Below are 20,384 nucleotides of genomic sequence, written 5' to 3'. Positions count from 1 at the left end.
TATGGTCAGAAGGGCCTTGCAGACCCACTGGGGTGTGAACAGGCGTTTCGAACGCACCATATATGGTGGACTTTTTGTTGCCTGTGCAACATATGGTGCACCTGTATGGTGTGCCGCAGCAGAGTCTGTTGTTGGCCGTAGAAAGCTCTTGTCGTGTCAACGTGCAGTGCAGTCATGTTAGCATGTCTGCCAGTATGGCATACTGTGTCCACGGACGCAATGCATGTGTTACTTGGCGCCCTGTAATTTAACCTGTTCGCGATATTTAAGGTTGTTCTGTATAAACTGAAGCGTGGCTTACAACTGTCTAGGGATGACTGGCTCGGGCCTTCTTATTTGGTGGATGGGGATATTAGGCGGCGCAGAGCAATCCTTTAGGAACCTGCTGCTAATAGGTGGCAGACTAGCTGAACGGACAGCGACAAAGTCAGGTCGACTTACGAATTTATTCGTGACGCTACGTTCGTATTGGATCGCCCTGACTTTAGCATGAGTCTGGGATTCTTACTGACGGGGTATGGTTCTCTAAATGCATTTTTGCTTGCAAGAGACCAGTCCGGGACATATTTGTGTGGGTGTGGGATGATATTAGATATTTAGTCAATATGGGTATCACGTATGGAGTGGCGGGGTGGGATTTCAGTAGGGCACTTGGAGACAATCGTACCTTTACGAATGACCGGCTTAGTGATTCGTTGCTGGGCAGTACACGATTTGATGATGATCGGAAATTCAATGATTTGCTGTTCGGTAGTAGACGATTTGAAGATGATCGGCAACTCGATGATTTGTTGCTAAGTATGCTCGGGAATGATATGCTTCGTTGTTTGGTTGAATGAATACCCAATGCTCGTGTCGTGTGTATTCGGTCACTCAGCAATTAAGTGTGTGTTGAGATGTTTGGGCCACTCGGCCAAAGGAACTATATGGAACTATTTAGTCCACTCGCAGTTCCAATGTTCCAGTTTTTTTATTGAACAAACTGCGTATACTTTCTGTCACACGTTATATTTCATGTCGTTACTCATACGTTTTGGAACTAGTACAAGGAACTAGCTGTTAAAAGTTCAATAACAGGGTAATGCAAATTGTTAATGTCACTGCAGTTCAGGAGAGTAATTTCCTTGAAACCTGGTGCTTTTCGTTTTTGTCTCTCAAATATCTCAGGAAATTCACAAATTAATCGAATTATTTCAAGAAGATGTTAGACAAAAATCATCTTCACATTTTCTTTGAACTTTGGAGTATCTTAATTTAATTTAACACATACTCAAACATACATATTTGTACATACAACTTTACTCTACCTGTTAGTTTAACAAAATTATTCAAAAATAACAAAGAACCACATTTAACGCCTTAAAATATGCAACAAATTTGCAAAAATTATTTCTGTCTAAAAGTATATTCAATGTTCTTCGTTTTAGTTTCACAATTTATATGACAGGCAAGCAAGCAGACAACTACTACAACAAAAATCCAAAAAAAAAACACAAAAATTTGCATAGACAAACTTTTCAAGTCGAAAATAACTGACAAAGCCCCGCATTCAATATAGAGGAAGATGGTGGTGGTAATAGGTCATGCAAACCAAGTTAGTCATTCCCATAAATATTCTACCACCCCTCCCAAATCCACAAGGACAGCCAAATGGATTGACACAAGAAATGTCAAATGTCATTTCCTGAGCTTGTCAAATGTTGCCAAAAGTAAAGAGATTTCAGTAAATTCCATTTGACTTAAAGTAAATGTAAACAACATGGCTTTGCAAACAATTTCGGGCGTCAAATACCCAAAACGGCGACATAATCGTTTGTATGCAAATGTTAAAAATAACCGAAAAAATGGAAATTTTTATTTCCAAAGATTTATGGTTATGGAGGCTATATACAGTTTGTCAAGATCACAAATGTGATTCATTGAAAAAATGAATTTTTTCTATAGGCAGGTCAATATCGAAGATGGGCTATATCGGCGTACGTTTCGCTATATACGATACCTCCTGATTTTCGGTATTTTGAGGATTTTAGCTACAATTTTTAACCGAACAATCTGTAATATGCCATGTGAGGTTCTTAGTAGTCACAAAACTTTTCCACCAAAAATTGTCAATATACTTAGGTCCATGTTTCGGTATATTTTGAGGATTTTAGGTGCAATTTATAACCAAACTAGCTAAAATTGTACATCTGAGGTTCTTAGTAGTCAAAAAACTTCTACACCAAAAATTTTCAACATAAGTCCATAAGTCGGTACCTCCCGATTTAAGGTATATTGATGGTTTCTGGTTCCTTAAAGTCACGAAAGTTTTCTACCAAAAATTGTCGAAAAGGTCCATATTTTAGTACAGCCCCCATACATGGGTAACTCCCGATTTTCGATATTTTGAGGATTTTAGGACAATTTTTAACCAAACTAGCTGTAATTTGACATTTGAGCTTCTTAGTGGTCACAACACCACCAAAAAATGTCTATATTAGTCCATGTTTTGCCCACATATAACGATCAGGTATTTTTAGGATTTTAGGTATATATTTTGACCAAACTTCCTATTTTTTTGAGAATTGAGTTTCGCAGTGGTCGCAAAACTTCTCCAATATAAGTTGTCAGCATAGGTCAATGTTTTGGTATAACCAGCATATTACGATACCCCCGATGTTAGGTGTTTTAAGGAATTTAGCTCAATGTGTTCACCAAATTATCTGTAGTTTGAGGTTCCCAGTGCTTACGTCCTGACCGACTTTAAAATGACAAAACCCAAGATTTATCTGGGTCCCTCATTCATCTCAAGTGGAAACTTACCTCCCCATGGTGTCACCTGGGGAGCCGACTTTAACACCCGTTAAAGGTAGTGAGCAAACGTGTGCCGCACGTTCACCCATAAGAGCGTTAAAAACTTGAGTTTAGGCGATGGTTACTAACTAACTAAACAAGCAGCCTACTATGCAAAAAACGAAAGAAAAGAAAAACAACCCCCTCTAAAGTTGACGACCCCCGCACTCGTTTTAGTGTTCACACTCTTCATAGAGATGGGATAGGGAAAAGCGTCACACTGTATTATAGCAGCAATGACACAAAGCATGAGTTTGGCTGCGGATTTGTAGTTAATCAGAAGTTAAAGCATCCAATCTCCAGCTTCACCCCAGTGAATGAAAGACTTACGACAATACGGACAAAAACAAAATTCTTTAACATTAGTTTTATCTGGGCTAATGTCCCAACCGAAGGCAAGGACAAAGAGACCAAAGATATAGTTTACGAGCGCTTAGAAGAAACATATGGCCGTTGACCTGCCCATGACCTTAAAACTATTCTATGCGAAATTAATGCCAAAATTGGAAAGAAAATATGTTTGGCCCATTCGGGAAATTCAGTCTCCACAGTGAAACATCTGACAACCGTATGAGGCTGATAGACTTTATAGCGGCAAAAACATGGTAGTTAGCAGCACCAGATTTAAGCATCTCGACATTCATAAGGGCAACTGTCTGTCTCCGGATCAGAAAACAAGAAATCAAATTGATCACGTTGTGATAGATGGAAGACATTCATCGAGCGTGTTGAATGTCGAGGAGCAAACATAGACTCGTACCACCACCTTATTGCAGCAAAAGTACTTACCAGATTAAACGTAGCAAATAAAGTACAAACAAACACAACACGGAAGTTGGACATCGGTAATCCCAATGCCACGGCAGCGGGTTCTCTGTACCGGATTGACCCGGGACCACACAACATCAGCATTCCGGCCAGCGCACAGAGGACGAAAACATTGATCTAGCGGCGCGAAAGTCAAAAAATCAAAGTATAAAATTGCGAAGTGTTTTCCATTATATCGATTACAGACACTCTGCTGACTAAGATTTTGTTTTTACTTTTTTGTTGTTGTAAATATTCACTCAGTTATTCAGTGTCAAGTGCAAGAAATTTTGACGGATCAGATTTTAATAAAATTGTTGCTAAAAACCTGATCTCATATTTGTTTAATTGTTAAATAAATTCGTAATAAAACTAAACAAAGTTTATTTTTTATTGATAGGGGAGGGTTTAAGATAAATTAAAATAAAATGTTTGGGGCCTGAAGTTACATAGTTATAAAGCAATAATTTTTCAAAAATTATTATTTTTTGAATGTTTTTAGTGCAATATACTTTTGTTGGATGGAGCGCAACTACAAAAGTCCACCGAGGTTCGGTCCAGTTATTTTTTTAATAATTAAATTGGACTCCATAGATTCCGAATAACCAACATTTAGCTGCAAATAGCTGCAAATCTTGCTGATAAATGGTCTTGAAAAATAGCTTAAATCCTCAAAATACCCAAAATCTGTCGGTACGGTTATATGGGGGCTATATCAAAATGTAGACCTATGTTCGCAATTTTTGGTGGAGAATTTTTGTGTCCACTGGGAACCCCAAATACCAAATTACACCTAAATTGGTCGGAAAATGTAGCTTTAAATCCCCAAACTACTGAAAGTCGGGAGGTACCTTAAAAGGGGCCTATACCCAAACGTGGACCTATGTCCACAATTTTTGGTGGAAAAGTTTAGTGATCACTAGGAACCCTAAGTACCAAATTACAACTAATTTGGAAGGAAAAGGTGGCTTAAATCCTCAAAATATCGAATATCAGGAGGTACCGTTATATGGGGGCTATACCAAAATATTTGCCTATGTTGTTCATATTTAGTCCATAATTACCCACAGACACAGATTGAGTTTGTGCAAAATTTCAGAAAGATATCTTCATTCGTTTCCAAGTTATTAATTTCGCGCCGCTAGATCAGTGGTTTCGACCACTGTGCAGCGGCTGCCACCTCAGTGTACATGTGTTTGTATTTGTTTCGGCATATCCCGGAATGTCTGCTCCGGATTCTTTTGGTCCGTGCCGGGACGGAGGAAAACCCAGGACCAATATATTTGTGCTCGGTTTGTCACATCCGCATCTTCACCCATATCCAATCTTCGGTGAGATGCAATATATGTCAGGAGTGGGTGCATTTAAAGGGTTGCTCTGGAGTTGCCCACGCGAGGGACTACGATAGGGACTATGTTGCTGCATGCTGCGCGAACACAGCCCCCAGTGAGTCGTCGTCGTCAGATTACGAAACTCCTTAGTCGTCGGATTACGAAACTCCCCCGCAGTCCACCCAACAGCAGCCGCACGCGCAGCACTTAACACCAGCCGTTGTTATTCCAATCCCAGAAAATGCATCCTTTTTGCTATTTAATTGCAATGGGCTCCGAGATAAGATCGATAAAATTGTGGACTTTATGAATCAGAAGAAGATCAAGGTCGCGGCGGTGCAGGAAACCATGGTGAACGACCACAGCTCAGTACGTTGTGATGGTTACAACGTAATAAGGAAGGATCGCACCAGATGTGGAGGTGGGGGATTAGATTTCCTTTTGCACTAGCCTGTTCAATACAGACCTATCCCGCTTGAGCCTGTCTCTAATGACTCGTACATGGAATGCAGTCAGGTGTGGAACTGCCGAGATAGAGTATACATCCCGCCGAGAAATAGCTGTATCTCGGATTATAAGCCTGACATTAGCCCGTTTTTGGAAGGTCATAATCGTCTGGTCCTGGGGGAATTTAATGCGCATCATGAGATGTGGCATTCGACCCTCGGAAACGACCAGCGCTGGCTGAACAGATTGATAGCTCTACGTTTTGCTTGGTAAATGAGGACGCCCCTACCAAAATTAGAGGAGCGTGTCACAGTTCGCCAGACATAACTATCGTGTCACCTGGTCCGACAAATGACGTCACCTGGCAACCAGTCATTTCCCTTGGATCAGAGCATCTCCCGATAATTGTTTCCATCAGCAGACCACCCGATTTCATCACCTCTGAACGCCGCACATTCCTCAATCATGGGAAAGCTGATTGGCCGAGTTTCAGAGAGTTCACCAATCACCGCTTCAGAGAATTGTCCAATCCTTCTGATCTTCGGGTAGCGGAAAGGACGTTCCGAGACATCATAAATACTGCAGCCGCTCGCCATATACCTGCTGGTCGAATACCCGAAGTAAGATCAATTTTCCCAGCAAAGGCGACGGGATTAGCAAATGAGGGTGATGAGCTTCGTCGAACCAACCCCGACTACCCCAGAGTCAGGGAGGTGATACTGGAATTAACAGGCTGGTCGGCGAACATAAGCGGAACAAGTGGTTAAATCATCTGAAGAGTTGCAACATTGGAGCCGGTATAAGAAAATTGTGAACAACGGTTAATACACTCTCGAATCCCGGAAAGAGGGTTGACAGGACCTCAGTCACGTCTGGCGACGTTACGTTGACTGACCCGAAGAGGTGTGCAAGTTACTTCAATCGACAACAGTTTACAATGGATGATGTGATGCGAATGCCATCAGGAACGCTAAATCATCCAAAGCGTTGGGCCCTGACGGAATTTCCATGGTAATGTTGAAACACCTGGATGAGCCGGGAGTGGAGTATCTCACTAAAGTTCTCAACCTGTCGCTAGCCACCCTTATTGTTCCCGAAGTCTGGAAAATGGGCAGGGTGGTCCGGCTACTGAAGCCAGGCAAGGATGCTAGCAAAAGAGAATCGTACAGGCCGATTTCGCTTTTGTCACCCGTAGCGAAAACCCTTAAGGCCTTAGTCCTCCCCAGCATTAGAAATTGCTATCAAGTTGCCGATCATCTGCATGGATTCCGTAAGCAGCACAGCACGACAACAGCACTGCACGCCATCTCCACACATATTTGTCGAGGACTCAACCAGGAGCGGCCGTATGATAGAACAATGATGGTGGCGATTGACTCATCAAAAGCCTTTGATACTGTCAAGCACTCCACGCTGTTCGAGGACATCGAGCAGACAACCCTCCGGCCAAGTCTGAAACGTTGGATAATCAACTATATGTGTGGTCTCCAGTCGTATGTGGAATTCAGGAACAAGAAATCCAAACCGCGTAAAGTGAAACAGGGAGTTCCCCAAGAAGGGTGATATCTCCGGAACTGTTTCACCTCTACCTTTCCTGTATTCCGCCCCCTCCGGCATAGATATCGTAAAGTATGCGGATGATTGTACGATCCTGGCTTCAGGTACCTACCCTGATGACATCTGTGAGAGACTGAACTCCTATTTAACCGATCTTACCACCTTTTTCCACGCGAGGAATATGCAGATATCCGCCACTAAATCGACGGCCACTCTGTTCACCACATGGACGGCGCAGTATAGAAGAGAGTTGAATATCTGGGTTTCAATATGACATCATTGATGACATTGACATTTGAGGTTCTTGGAGGTCGCAACACTTCTTAACCATAGATTGTCAACGTAGGATTTTTTCTATTTTTTACAATAATAGCGGACATTTAACGTTTGAGGTTCCCACAAAACTTCTATATAACAAATAATCAACATATGTTTTATATAGCCCCCATATAACGGTATATCCCGATTTTCGGTATTTTGGGGATTTTAGCTAAATGTTTTGTCACAAAATTTCTCCACGATAAATTACACTGTACAACAAAATCGAACTTTTTTTAAAATTACAAGAAACCCCGCACAGATTATGAAAGAAGACCGAAAAAAAGAAGACACGTGTAACGCCGTTTTGAAAGTTTACGTAGGGAAGTAACCAAAATAGGCGTGGCAAATTCCGCCCATTTCTACAGGTTTTGAAATATTCGACATCAGATTTCGTGGAATCCTCGCATTTTAGGTACAAAGTGTCTTTGGCAATATTACTGACAACAATATGGGGTATCTTTTTATGAAAAAAATTAACCCTCATGCGAGTCACCAAAGGGGTCTTGTTGGTACATTTTTTCAGAAACGTTTAAAAACTCCTTTAAATTGTGTTCGTATCGAATCAAAATATTCTACAAAATTATTTATCATAAAATTTGACTATAGGTCCCCGAATACACCAAAACTCTAAATCGTACCTAAACGCCAGGAATCTGCCAAAAGTAAAATCACGTTTTAGGGTTAATGTTGTACGTTATCTGAGTTTATTAAGTTTTGTCCCACAAAACTTCATTCTAGATAGAAGACGTCAAAGACAAAAATATTCTCCATCAAATTTCAATATAAGTCGCCGAATAAATTAAATATGAATTTGCAATATATATCAATAAAATATATACATTAAGTTTGCCAACAAAACACCCAAATATTTTTTGAATAAATTTGTTTTGTTCTTTTTTCGAGTTGATGCATGAAAGTAACATGAAATTTAGTTTTAGACGAATGTCGTTAAAAGAAGAAATATTCTACACAAAATTTCACTATAAGTCTCAAAACAAGCTATATATCTGAGTAAAACACTTTGCTAAGAAAATGACGTTACAAAATTAGATATTATAGGTAGAAATTATTTGTTAAACTTTTAGACTCTTAATTAAAATTTATTCAATACTGAGTCAAAATCTCCTTAAATACTTCACTTTTTGCGGATTGTGTCAAAAGATAAAAAATTCCAAATCAAATTTCATTATGAGTCTCTGAACAAAAGAAATTTGTAGCTATAATATTTAACATCTATATATCTGACATACGAGCCCTAACATTCATGGTTTTGGCTTGGTCCTAAACACTATAGTGATGGCAGCTACTCCTGCTCTGACAAAATTGACTGAATTAACTCTAGGAACTGACATACATGTGTGTATAATGAACGATCATAAAAAATTAGGTTAAGATATGACTAGTTCCTTCGATTTCAAGGGTTAATTCAGTCAATTGTATCAGAGCAGGAGTAGCTGCCATCATTATAGTATTTGGGGCCATGCCAAAACCATGAATGTTGGGGCTCGTATGTCAGATATATATTCACTGGACAATTGACACAACCGCAAAAAGTGAAATATTTTAGACGATTTTGACTCAGTACTGAATAAATTTTAATTAAGAGTCTAAAAGTTTAACAAATAATTTCTACCTATAATATCTAATTTTGTAACGTCATTTTCTTAGCAAAGTGTTTTACTCAGATATATAGTTTGTTTTGGGATAAAAAATTCCAAATCAAATTTCATTATGAGTCTCTGAACAAAAGAAATTTGTAGCTATAATATTTAACATCTATATATCTGACATACGAGCCCTAACATTCATGGTTTTGGCTTGGTCCTAAACACTATAGTGATGGCAGCTACTCCTGCTCTGACAAAATTGACTGAATTAACTCTAGGAACTGACATACATGTGTGTATAATGAACGATCATAAAAAATTAGGTTAAGATATGACTAGTTCCTTCGATTTCAAGGGTTAATTCAGTCAATTGTATCAGAGCAGGAGTAGCTGCCATCATTATAGTATTTGGGGCCATGCCAAAACCATGAATGTTGGGGCTCGTATGTCAGATATATATTCACTGGACAATTGACACAACCGCAAAAAGTGAAATATTTTAGACGATTTTGACTCAGTACTGAATAAATTTTAATTAAGAGTCTAAAAGTTTAACAAATAATTTCTACCTATAATATCTAATTTTGTAACGTCATTTTCTTAGCAAAGTGTTTTACTCAGATATATAGTTTGTTTTGGGACTTATAGTGAAATTTTGTTTAGAATATTTCTTCTTTTAACAACTTTCGTCTAAAACTAAATTTCATGTTACTTTCATGCATCAACTCGAAAAAAGAACAAAACAAATTTATTCAAAAAATATTTGGGTGTTTTGTTGGCAAACTTAATGTATATATTTTATTGATATATATTGCAAATTCATATTTAATTTATTCGGCGACTTATATTGAAATTTGATGGAGAATATTTTTGTCTTTGACGTCTTCTATCTAGAATGAAGTTTTGTGGGACAAAACTTAATAAACTCAGATAAGGTACAACATTAACCCTAAAACGTGATTTTACTTTTGGCAGATTCCTGGCGTTTAGGTACGATTTAGAGTTTTGGTGTATTCGGGGACCTATAGTAAAATTTTATGACAAATAATTTTGTAGAATATTTTGATTCGATACGAACACATTTTAAAGGAGTTTTTAAACGTTTCTGAAAAAATGGACCAAAAAGACCCCTTTGGTGACTCGCATGAGGGTTAATTTTTTTCATAAAAAGATACCCCGTATTGTTGTCAGTAATATTGCCAAAGACACTTTGTATTTAAAGTGCAAGGATTCCACGAAATCTCATGTCGAATATTTCAAAACCTGTAGAAATGGGTGGAATTTGCCTCGCCTATTTAGGTTACTTCTCGAAGTAAACATTCAAAACGCCGATACACGTGTCTTCTTTTTTTCGGTCCTCTTTCATAATCTGGTCGAATTATCTTGTAATTTTTTTTAGTGTTGTACAGTGTTATCAACATAGGCCCACAGGTTGACACAGCTCCCATATAAAGGTAATGCCCTCGACCTCGTGGTCGAAATGCTTTTCCACCTAAAATTGTGGAGAGGAAAGGAAATGTATTATTTAATTTTAGTTTAGACTAGCAAATGCCCGCTACTTCGTATGCGGAAAGGAAACGAAATATATATAAACAATATTTAATACGGGAATGGTGAATACTGGAGATTCTGTTATACTAAGACCTATTTTTATTACCAATATTTTTTCGACTGTAGTAAGAATTTAAAAAAAAAATTGCCGTATCGCATCCCTACACAGCTACCATATTTTTTATTTCGAATTTCCAAAACTACGTATCATATTGCAAATTTCAGTTTTGACTCCTGGTTTTACCCCTTCTGTTCACGTTCGTGAAACGCCGTTAATTCCGGATAAGCCGGCGGCGATACCGATCTGGTGACCCTGTGTTTGGAGGATCTATTTTTATGTGGCAACACCTTTTGAAGTCGTCAATGTCCATATTTTATTGTTTTTGTTGTAGATTAAGTAAAAAATGTATAGTGGAATTTTGCGCGCCGACGCTTTTTGGTTAAACAATAAAATAATAAGTTGAAGTTTGGTTGCACTATCGCGAAATCGTATTTGTTAAAGAGAAATTAGATTGAAATCTAATATTTTAATTTGAATTATAAATAAATATTTGAATTTTAATTGTAAATACAAATAAACATTTTGTTAAAAAGCCGATATAGTTCGGAGACAGAAAAGGTGTTTTTGCTTTCCCTTTTTTTCTCTTGCTATTTGTGCCTTTTTCTACTTTGGTTGTCTCCCATATTGCTCCACCGAGCCGCGACATTTGTTGTTGTTGGGAATTCGCCCAAATACTTTTGAAAATAAACATAGTCCTTCGAGCCGGATCGGAGCAACGAGGAGAAAATTGACAATTTTATGGATAAAGGTATTTATTTACATCTGTTTTTAATATAAATTTCAATATTTTGTTTTGAAATTTTATTAAAAATCAAATTGATTAAATTTGCAATATTATTGCATTGTTGACCGACCACCTAAACAGTCTGATACGTGGTTGGCAACGCGGCTCACTGATCGTCGTTGGCATAGAAAAGCACAAACAACTATCACTGTTGTGCTTCTTCTTTTTCTCGCTCTTTTAGTTTTGTTTTGATTTTTTATTCCGTCGGGAGTATGAGTGCAGAATAAATTTTAATTATATTTAAATTAAAAATAAAAGAATGAAATTAGTGAGATCATAAAAAAATAAAGTTATTTTTTGAATAATGTTGTGATCCTCATTTAGTGAATATAAATAGTGGAAGTAAATTTTTCAAGCTTTGTTGTGTCGCTTTCTCGCTTGCTACTGTGGAGGTTGTTGTTGCAGTGGACAGACAAAAGATTTTGTTTGTATTTATTTCGATAATTTCAATAATATTTTGTGCTTTTCATTGAATTTTTTTGAAATAAATAATTTAATTTATTACACACTTTAAATTGTTTTGTTGCAATCTGGATGTCTGCTGTGTTTTGTGAATAAATATTTGTCGGGATTTTCGCTGCTCATATTTTGACGTTCACAAAGGAGACTTGCAATAAAAAGGCGTGTCGTGAAACTCCTTTGGATTTTTGCTTTTATGGAATTTTCTTGATAAAAAGTTATTATTTTCTAAGGAGAACGTACTTTTTCGGGTTTTTGCTTATGAAAATTACTTTTTATTCAAATTATATGAAAAATTTGTTTGGTTTTTTGATTTTGTTGCAGTCTTCTGCTTACGACAGGGGCAATAGGGCAAAAGGAGACTTACAATTAGAAGATCTGTCATATTGCTTCCACGGATTATAGCCTGTTTTAAGTGTATTTCTCTTTTTTATTGATTAGAGTGTCGCAAGCAAATATTAATTTTAAATTGGCATTTTTGGTTGACATTTTTTGCGTTCGCGTCTTCTTTTTTTTTTTGCGAAAATCGCGTATTGCTACTATCTGGGTGTTTACTGTTAACAGATAAACACTAACAACTAACGTTTGTCTACTTCTGGTTAGTTGGTTGTGTGTTTTGTTCTTTTTCACGTTTTCCTTATTGTTTTTTTGCACATCATTTTTATTATTTTATTAAATTAAAATATTTTTAAAAAGTGAGCAAGCAAAATTGATGAAAACGCAAAATAAAAATAATTTCTAACAGTAATCGCTAGTGCTTTTGTGGAATACTTAGCGAATATTTCGTGTTGAAAACAGACGGACGTACATTTGTTAATTTTTTGGTCGGAATTGTCAACTCTTTGAAACAAAATGCCACAGCCAAAAATTATTGTGAAATTTAGAAAGCTTGCCGCTCTATTCCTTGATTTTGAAAAGGAATATAATGCTATTCTTCCAAGTAACCATACTATGTTCACCATAGAACTTCGTAAGGAAGAATTTAAGGGTCTTTGGCAGAAATTTAGATCGACTTATGAACAATTGTGTATTGAGTGTGACGGAACAGATGAAGAGACGGAAGCGTCAGCACTGTTTAGGCAATGTAGAGAAGCCTACATCGTCTGCGCCGCTCAAATGGGAGAGCTATCGCAAACGTTCTTGAATCAATCTGCTCTGACGTCCACACTGCTCACAACTAACCAGGCAACAAATTCGTTGGAAAATAGGGTGCCCGATCATGGTTTGCGTTTACCGCCTTGTACTACGGAGATATTCTATGGTGACTATCTCTCTTGGCCGTCCTTTAGGGACATGTTCACCGCGGTGTACATTGACTGTAGATCTATTACCCCAGTTGAAAAGTTATTTTATTTGCGCCAAAGTACCCAGGGTGAAGCCCTGGAGATTGTAAAAAAATCGCCTCTGACGAATTCTGGATTTGAAAATGCCTGGTCAAACCTTCAAGACCGGTATGAAAATAAGCGAATATTAGTAAACAGCCAGTTGAAAATACTTTTTAGTCTCGAATCTGCTAAAAATGAATCGTCAGGAGAAATCAAACGTTTGCAAAGAGACATAAATAATTGTATTACTGCTCTTAAATTACATGAGGTCAACATAGACAGTTGGGACCCAATATTTGTATTTTTGTGTTCCACTAAACTTCCGTTGAATACTTTGTCTCTGTGGGAACAAACAGTCAGTAATAAGACTGAAATTTGTAAATGGTCAGATTTGGACAACTTTTTGACGGCAAGGTTTCAATCGTTGGAAACCGTGTATGATTTGAAAAATTTACAGTCGTCACGAATAGTTGATTGCATAGACGCACCTTCCTCAAGTAGGAGATTGGACCATTATGGCTCTAAAGTGAATAAACGGTATTGCTTTGTTTGTTCAGAAGACCATATTTTGAAATATTGTCCAACATTTTTGAAAATGAACCGAAATGAAAAGTTTCGAGCTGTAAAGAAGAGCAATCTTTGCATAAGATGTTTTGGCAGCAATCATTTGTTGAAAAATTGTTCAAGTACGTCTTGTTGCTCCATATGTAAAGGAAAACATCACACAATGTTGCATAGGGAATCACTTGATTCGAATTCGGATTCCAATGCAGACGTGAATGTTAGGGCTAATACCAGCCAACCTTCTAACATTCAAAATTGTTTTGCTAGTACTCGCAACCAAGTTCTATTGGGTACGGCGATCGTTAACATTGATGTTAATGGAAATATTTATACTGCCAGGGCACTTATCGACTCAGGCTCCCAGGCTACCTTTATAACGCAGAAATTGCAGAAGCGTCTTAATTTGGAAGTTAGAAATGTCAATGCCCGGGTTTCGGGATTAAATAATGTTTCAGTTGGCTCATCACTGGAAAAATGTAAATTAGTTTTGAAATCTCCACATAATGACGATTTCAAAGTTGGCGTCTCCGCCTATGTTTTGCCCAAGCTAACTGGGAATTTGCCCAGTTGCCCAATAGATTTTCCTAATTCGTTTTCGTTGGAAATTGCGCCTTTAGCTGATCCCAAATTGGGAAGAAGCAGCAACGTTGATATTTTGATTGGAGGTGATCTATATCCACAGATATTATTAGATGGCGTGCGAAGAAATGTTTTACAGTCACTGGTGGCCCAAGAAACTGTTTTTGGTTGGGTCCTAACGGGACCAATTACTGAGTCGAATTCGCTTTTATCATGTTGCACTTTAGTAGATAATGACGTGCCTCAAATTCGCAAATGCAGTCCACAAACTCATTGTTGTGAAAGAGAAAGTTGTATAAGATTTCCAAATTTACGATCAGTGGATATCATGCCGCATTTAAAGGGAATGGGATCTAGTTCGTCCGTATCCCAATCAATGAAAGGATCTAGTTCGTCCTATTTGTATTCTAGGCAAGGACCTCGTTCGTCCAAAGCTATTGTAAATAATGGACCTCGTTCGTCCAAAAATAAATCGAATAATTTGTCGAAAGTTGTTTCTCAAAATGGACCTAGTTCGTCCAAGGAGAAATCCAAAAATGGACCTAGTTCGTCCAAGGAGAAAACCAAAAATGGACCTAGTTCGTCCAAATGGGCGTATGGAATGGAACCAAGATGGCCTGATGTCGCAAGTACTAGTATACCAGAATCTTGCAGAAGAAAGTGTTTTATGGATGACGATGATACCAATGTGATGATGCCAAACTATGGGCCCTGTGCCAGAACACAAATGCTTGTGAGCAGACCTAGAAGATTACTTTGATATCTAGGCGATTGTCGAGCTCGGAATCGTCTGGATTTGTGTGGTCCATGGATATGTAGATTGGTAATTGTGGCATAGCCACACAATTTTTAATTTTTTGTTGTTTTGTTTTTTTTTTGTTCAAGTCTTTTCAGAACCGGGGATTCCGAAAGACTGAACGGGGGCCGGGATGTTCACGTTCGTGAAACGCCGTTAATTCCGGATAAGCCGGCGGCGATACCGATCTGGTGACCCTGTGTTTGGAGGATCTATTTTTTATGTGGCAACACCTTTTGAAGTCGTCAATGTCCATATTTTATTGTTTTTGTTGTAAATTAAGTAAAAAATGTATAGTGGAATTTTGCTCGTAATTGCGCGCCGACGCTTTTTGGTTAAACAATAAAATAATAAGTTGAAGTTTGGTTGCACTATCGCGAAATCGTATTTGTTAAAGAGAAATTAGATTGAAATCTAATATTTTAATTTGAATTATAAATAAATATTTGAATTTTAATTGTAAATACAAATAAACATTTTGTTAAAAAGCCGATATAGTTCGGAGACAGAAAAAGTGTTTTTGCTTTCCCTTTTTTTCTCTTGCTATTTGTGCCTTTTTCTACTTTGGTTGTCTCCCATATTGCTCCACCGAGCCGCGACATTTGTTGTTGTTGGGAATTCGCCCAAATACTTTTGAAAATAAACACCTTCAAAGCATTCTCTTCCAGTACGAATTTCCAAACACTAAACTTTATCTCACCCCTTCACAACAACAATCACGCACATTCACAATTCAAGGTTCTAGCTTGAGCGGTTTCGCCCAGAACCCGAATAGGTCCGTTAAATTTTCGGCCACGTTTTCGTATATCCCCATATAACGGTACCTCTCGACTTAGTGTATTTTTAAAGAAGATCAAATGTATATTGTCCAATTTTCTTTAAATTTGGACCTTGAATACTCAGAGGATATAGAAGCTTAATTTAAAAAAGCTCCACTTCAATCCACGTTTATTAGAAGAGATATTTTGAACATTTACAGTATTTTGAAGATCTTCTGCACATTTTCCAACCGCAATTCGGAATTTGTGGAATGAAAGTTTAGAAAACTTCTTTACAAAAAATTGTACTTAATGTGCACCGGTATGTCAACCGTATATAACGGAAAATTTTTTGAAGGCATTTCAATTTAGGATTTTTTAATATCAGGGGGTAAATACCTTCTAGTTAACAAAAATGTCGCATTGAACCACGTTTTCAAATTTACATACCAAAGCGGTCAGACAAAAAACATTTTTTGAAAAGATACTTCACGTTTGACTACTTAATTTCAATACATTATTTAGAAACTCCTTGGCGTTAACATCAAATCAATGGGACAATATTCAGTACAATTTTTCAAATTCAGAACTTTGTCTCAAACTTTAGAGCGATCTTCGTAACAAATATTTTTCCATTTCGTATTTTTTGTACAAATAGCATATTTTTAAATTATATAATCCCAGCTTTGTTCCTACACCCAACACCAAATTTAGTACCTTAACTATTTAAAATGTTTTTGGTATCAACATGTTACCAAACTTTTCCTACACATAGGTAAACGTTTCAAAAATTACTTCCTTATATTCAACCCCAATTCAGTTTTCCAGTTTTACCAGTTCCCCTGAAAGCCATTTGAGGACTATTTAGTAGTTTTTGTATAAATAAGTACGAATTTTCAAAACCTCCTCCCTACCTCCACTCTAAACACCAATTGCTAATCTAATACCGAATTTCAAAATTCCAGTTCTACCCTTTACAAAATCACAAATTGTACAAAATTCTATACCATATAGCAAATACCAAAAGTTACCAAATTTTGTACCATTTAGCACTTTTCGTACACGATTTTCCAAAATGTACTTTCATATCTCAGCTCTATCCGTTCACCTAAACCCAAATTATAGCCAATGTAGTTCCATTCAGCACTTTTCCATAAGTACGAATTTCCAAAACTACCTCAATCCTACACTCCAACAATAATCTGTTCACGCAAATACAAATTATAGCTAATTTTGTACCATTTAGTACTACTTCGTACACATTAGTACGATTTTCCAAAGCTACCTCCATATCTCAATTCTATATTCCAACAGTAATCTTAATTCCAAATTTCAGGATTCCAGCTCTTCAAATCCAAATCATACTAAACTCACTACCATTTAGGACTTTTCGACCTTTGGTACATCTTTCTTACTCTTCATCAGTGACCCCCATTCCAAATTTCAGGATTCCGGCCCTATTCGTTAACCCATACCCAAATTGTACTATATTTAGTACCATTTAGTATTTTTCGTATAATTTTAATTCGAATTTCCAAAAACCTTTCTTTTTTACTCTCCGTCAGTGACCTTCATTCCAAATTTCAAAATGCCAGCTCTATCCGTTCACCCAAACCCAAATTGTACTTAATTGACTACCATTTATTACTTTTCGTACACTAATAGTTCGAATTCCAAAAACCTTTCATTTTTACTTTTCATCAGGGATCCTCATTCCAAATTTCAGGATTCCAGCTCTATCCGTTCACCCAAATCCAAATTGTACTAAATGTAGTACCATTTAGTACTTTTCGTGCACTTTTAGTTCTAATTTCTAAAAACCTTTCTTTGTTACTCTCCATCAGTGACCCTCATTACAAATTTCAGGATTCCAGCTCAATCCGTTCACCCAAATCCAAATTGTACTAAATTTAGTACCATTTAGAACTTTTCGTGCACTTATAATTCGAATTTCCAAAAACCTTTCTTTATTACTCTCCACCAGGGACCCTAATTTCAAATTTCAGGATTCTAGCTCCATCCGTTCACCCAAATGCAAATTGTACTAAATTTAGTACCATTTAGTACTTTTCGTACCCTTATAGTTCGAATTTCCAAAAACCTTTCATTGTTACTCTTCATTAGTGACCCTCGTTCCAAAGGTCTGTATTCCAGCACAATCCGTTCACCCAAATCAAAATTGTACTAAATTTAGTACCATTTAGTACTTTTCGTACCCTTGTAATTCGAATTTCGAAAAACCTTTCTTTTTTACTCTTCATCAGTGACCTTCATTCCAAATTTCAGGATTCCACCTCTGTTCGTTCACCCAAACCCAAATTGTACTAAATTTAGTACCATTTATTACTTTTCGTATACTTATAGTTCGAATTCCAAAAACCTTTCATTTTTACTCTTCATCGGTGATCCAAATCCAAATTTCAGGATTCCAGCTCAATCCGTTCACCCAAATCCGAATTGTACTAAATTTAGTACCATTTAATACTTTGCGTGCACTTATGGTTCGAATTTCAAAAAACCTTTCTTTTTTACTCTACATCAGTGACCTTCATTCCAAATTTCAAGATTCCAGCTCTATTCGTTCACCCAAACTCAAATTGTACTAAATTTAGTACCATTTAGTACTTTTCGTACCTTTATAGTTCGAATCTACAAAAACCTTTCATTGTTACTCTTCATCAGTGAACCTCATTCCAAATGTCTGTATTCCAGCTCAATCCGTTCACCCAAATCAAAATTGTACTAAATTTGGTACCATTTAGAACTTTTCGTGCACTTATAATTCGAATTTCCAAAAACCTTTCTTTATTACTCTCCACCAGGGACCCTAATTTCAAATTTCAGGATTCTAGCTCCATCCGTTCACCCAAATCCAAATTGTACTAAATTTAGTACCATTTAGTACTTTTCGTGCACTTTTAGTTCTAATTTCTAAAAACCTTTCTTTGTTACTCTCCACAAGTTAACCTAATTTCAAATTTCAGGATTCCAGCTCTATCCGTTCACACAAATCCAAATTGTACTAAATTTAGTACCATTTAGTACTTTTCGTACCCTTGAAGTTCGAATTTCCAAAAACCCTTTGGTACATCTTTCTAGCTCTCCATCAGTTACCCTGATTCCAAATTTCAGAATTCTAGCTCTTACCGTTTGCCTAATACAAAGGGTACCATATCTAGTACCTTTTAGTACTTTTCGTACGCTTCTAGGTCGAATTTCCAAAAACCCAGCCTTATCTCACCCCTTCACACCAACAGCAACCTACACCCAAAATTTCAACTTTCTAGCTTCAGCGGTTTCGTCTGGGCGCTGATGAATCAGTCAGTCAGTCAGTCACTCACCTCACTACTCTTTTATATATATAGATTTTTTATGATGGAGTTTGTAGTAAGGTCGGCCAGCCCGAATTTAACGATTTTTTACTTGTTTTATCGTACTCTCTTTACCTCGTTACAATCCTTACCCTAAAGGCTGAGTATTTCAGCCTTGAAAAACTTCTCCACAAGTGGTGTCTTAAGACACGCCGTTCGGACTCGGCGATAAACAGTAGGTCCCATATCATTGAGCTAAATATGAATCGGGGTGCACTCATCGATATGAGAGAAGTCCCCCTTGTCCCGTATGGGATGTTGTGGAACAATGTTTTTTATGTTTTTTTTTTTGTAAATGGCGCCCAACGTGGGTCTAGTAATTTTGGTGGGTCAAACCATATACACATATGTATTAGAATATTAGAGAGACTTATCTTATTTCAGTGAGAGCAACCCAACTCATATAAGTCCGAAAGGCGTGTCTAACCATACCTTTTGTAGAGAAGTTTTACATGACTGAAGAATACTGAGGAAAAGAAAGATTCTTGCCATCGTTAGGAAATTACTTGTTGATATAGTGTATCACGGTAACAACCGGTGCATCAATTCAATAAATTTAAACAAATATGTTTATCTAAAAATAAATATTGTTATTTTTTTTTAATTTTTTAAACAAAAACTTACCAAGACAAGACAGGTATGAAATTCAACAGCTGAAAAAGAACAGAAATAAATGTATTAAAATCTTTTGATCGAAATCGAATTTTTGTTCAACTAAAAACAAAAGGCCATATTTCAATTGGAATTGTGTCATGGAATGAATTTGAATAAAAAGCATACTCTAGCATGATGTAGGCAATTAAAGCATTCAACTCCCATCACCAGGAAAAAAAACCAACAAACAGCTACACACAGGCATTGGAAACGCATTTCATTTTAAGGCCATGTTGCCAGTATCCAAAAGGCAAAGATCCTTTATTTTCACATCACTGCAATTCAATGCAAAAAAAAAAAAAAAAACATTCAGACATTCAGGCACAGCAGAAGAACGAAAAAAAAAACTCAACTCAAGCAAAAAAATTATATGAAAGCAATCTGTGACAAATTCCTAACCAAATGGTACAAGGTCGGACTACGACACGCATTGAGTGGTGCAGCACAAAAAATAAGCACCATGCTCTAGTAAATTAAAAAAGTCTATATTTGAAAGACAAACAGAAAAAACAGGCTACAGATGTTGGGGTCGACCTTGTGCGATACTACATTAATTGAGTAATGGAAAATATTTGGACAA

General features: G+C 37.0%; 1 protein-coding gene across 2 annotated transcripts in view; it reads right to left on the bottom strand.

Annotated features, from left to right (window-relative positions):
- LOC141395201 (serine/threonine-protein kinase MARK1) overlaps positions 1 to 20,384 on the bottom strand; it is a 344,095-nt gene that overhangs the window by 122,962 nt on the left and 200,749 nt on the right. For both annotated transcript variants that reach the window (XR_012410568.1, XM_073970735.1), the window contains exon 3: positions 19,775 to 19,803. The gene's annotated coding sequence lies outside the window, so the exon portion shown is untranslated. The remainder of the gene's footprint in view (positions 1 to 19,774; positions 19,804 to 20,384) is intronic.

Source organism: Musca autumnalis, unplaced genomic scaffold, assembly GCF_047663935.1.
Source record: "Musca autumnalis isolate F117 unplaced genomic scaffold, ASM4766393v1 scaffold_2, whole genome shotgun sequence".
In the NCBI taxonomy this organism is placed as follows: domain Eukaryota; kingdom Metazoa; phylum Arthropoda; class Insecta; order Diptera; family Muscidae; genus Musca; species Musca autumnalis.
Note: the sequence above shows the minus strand (reverse complement) of the source record. Positions and strands in the feature narration are given on the sequence as shown.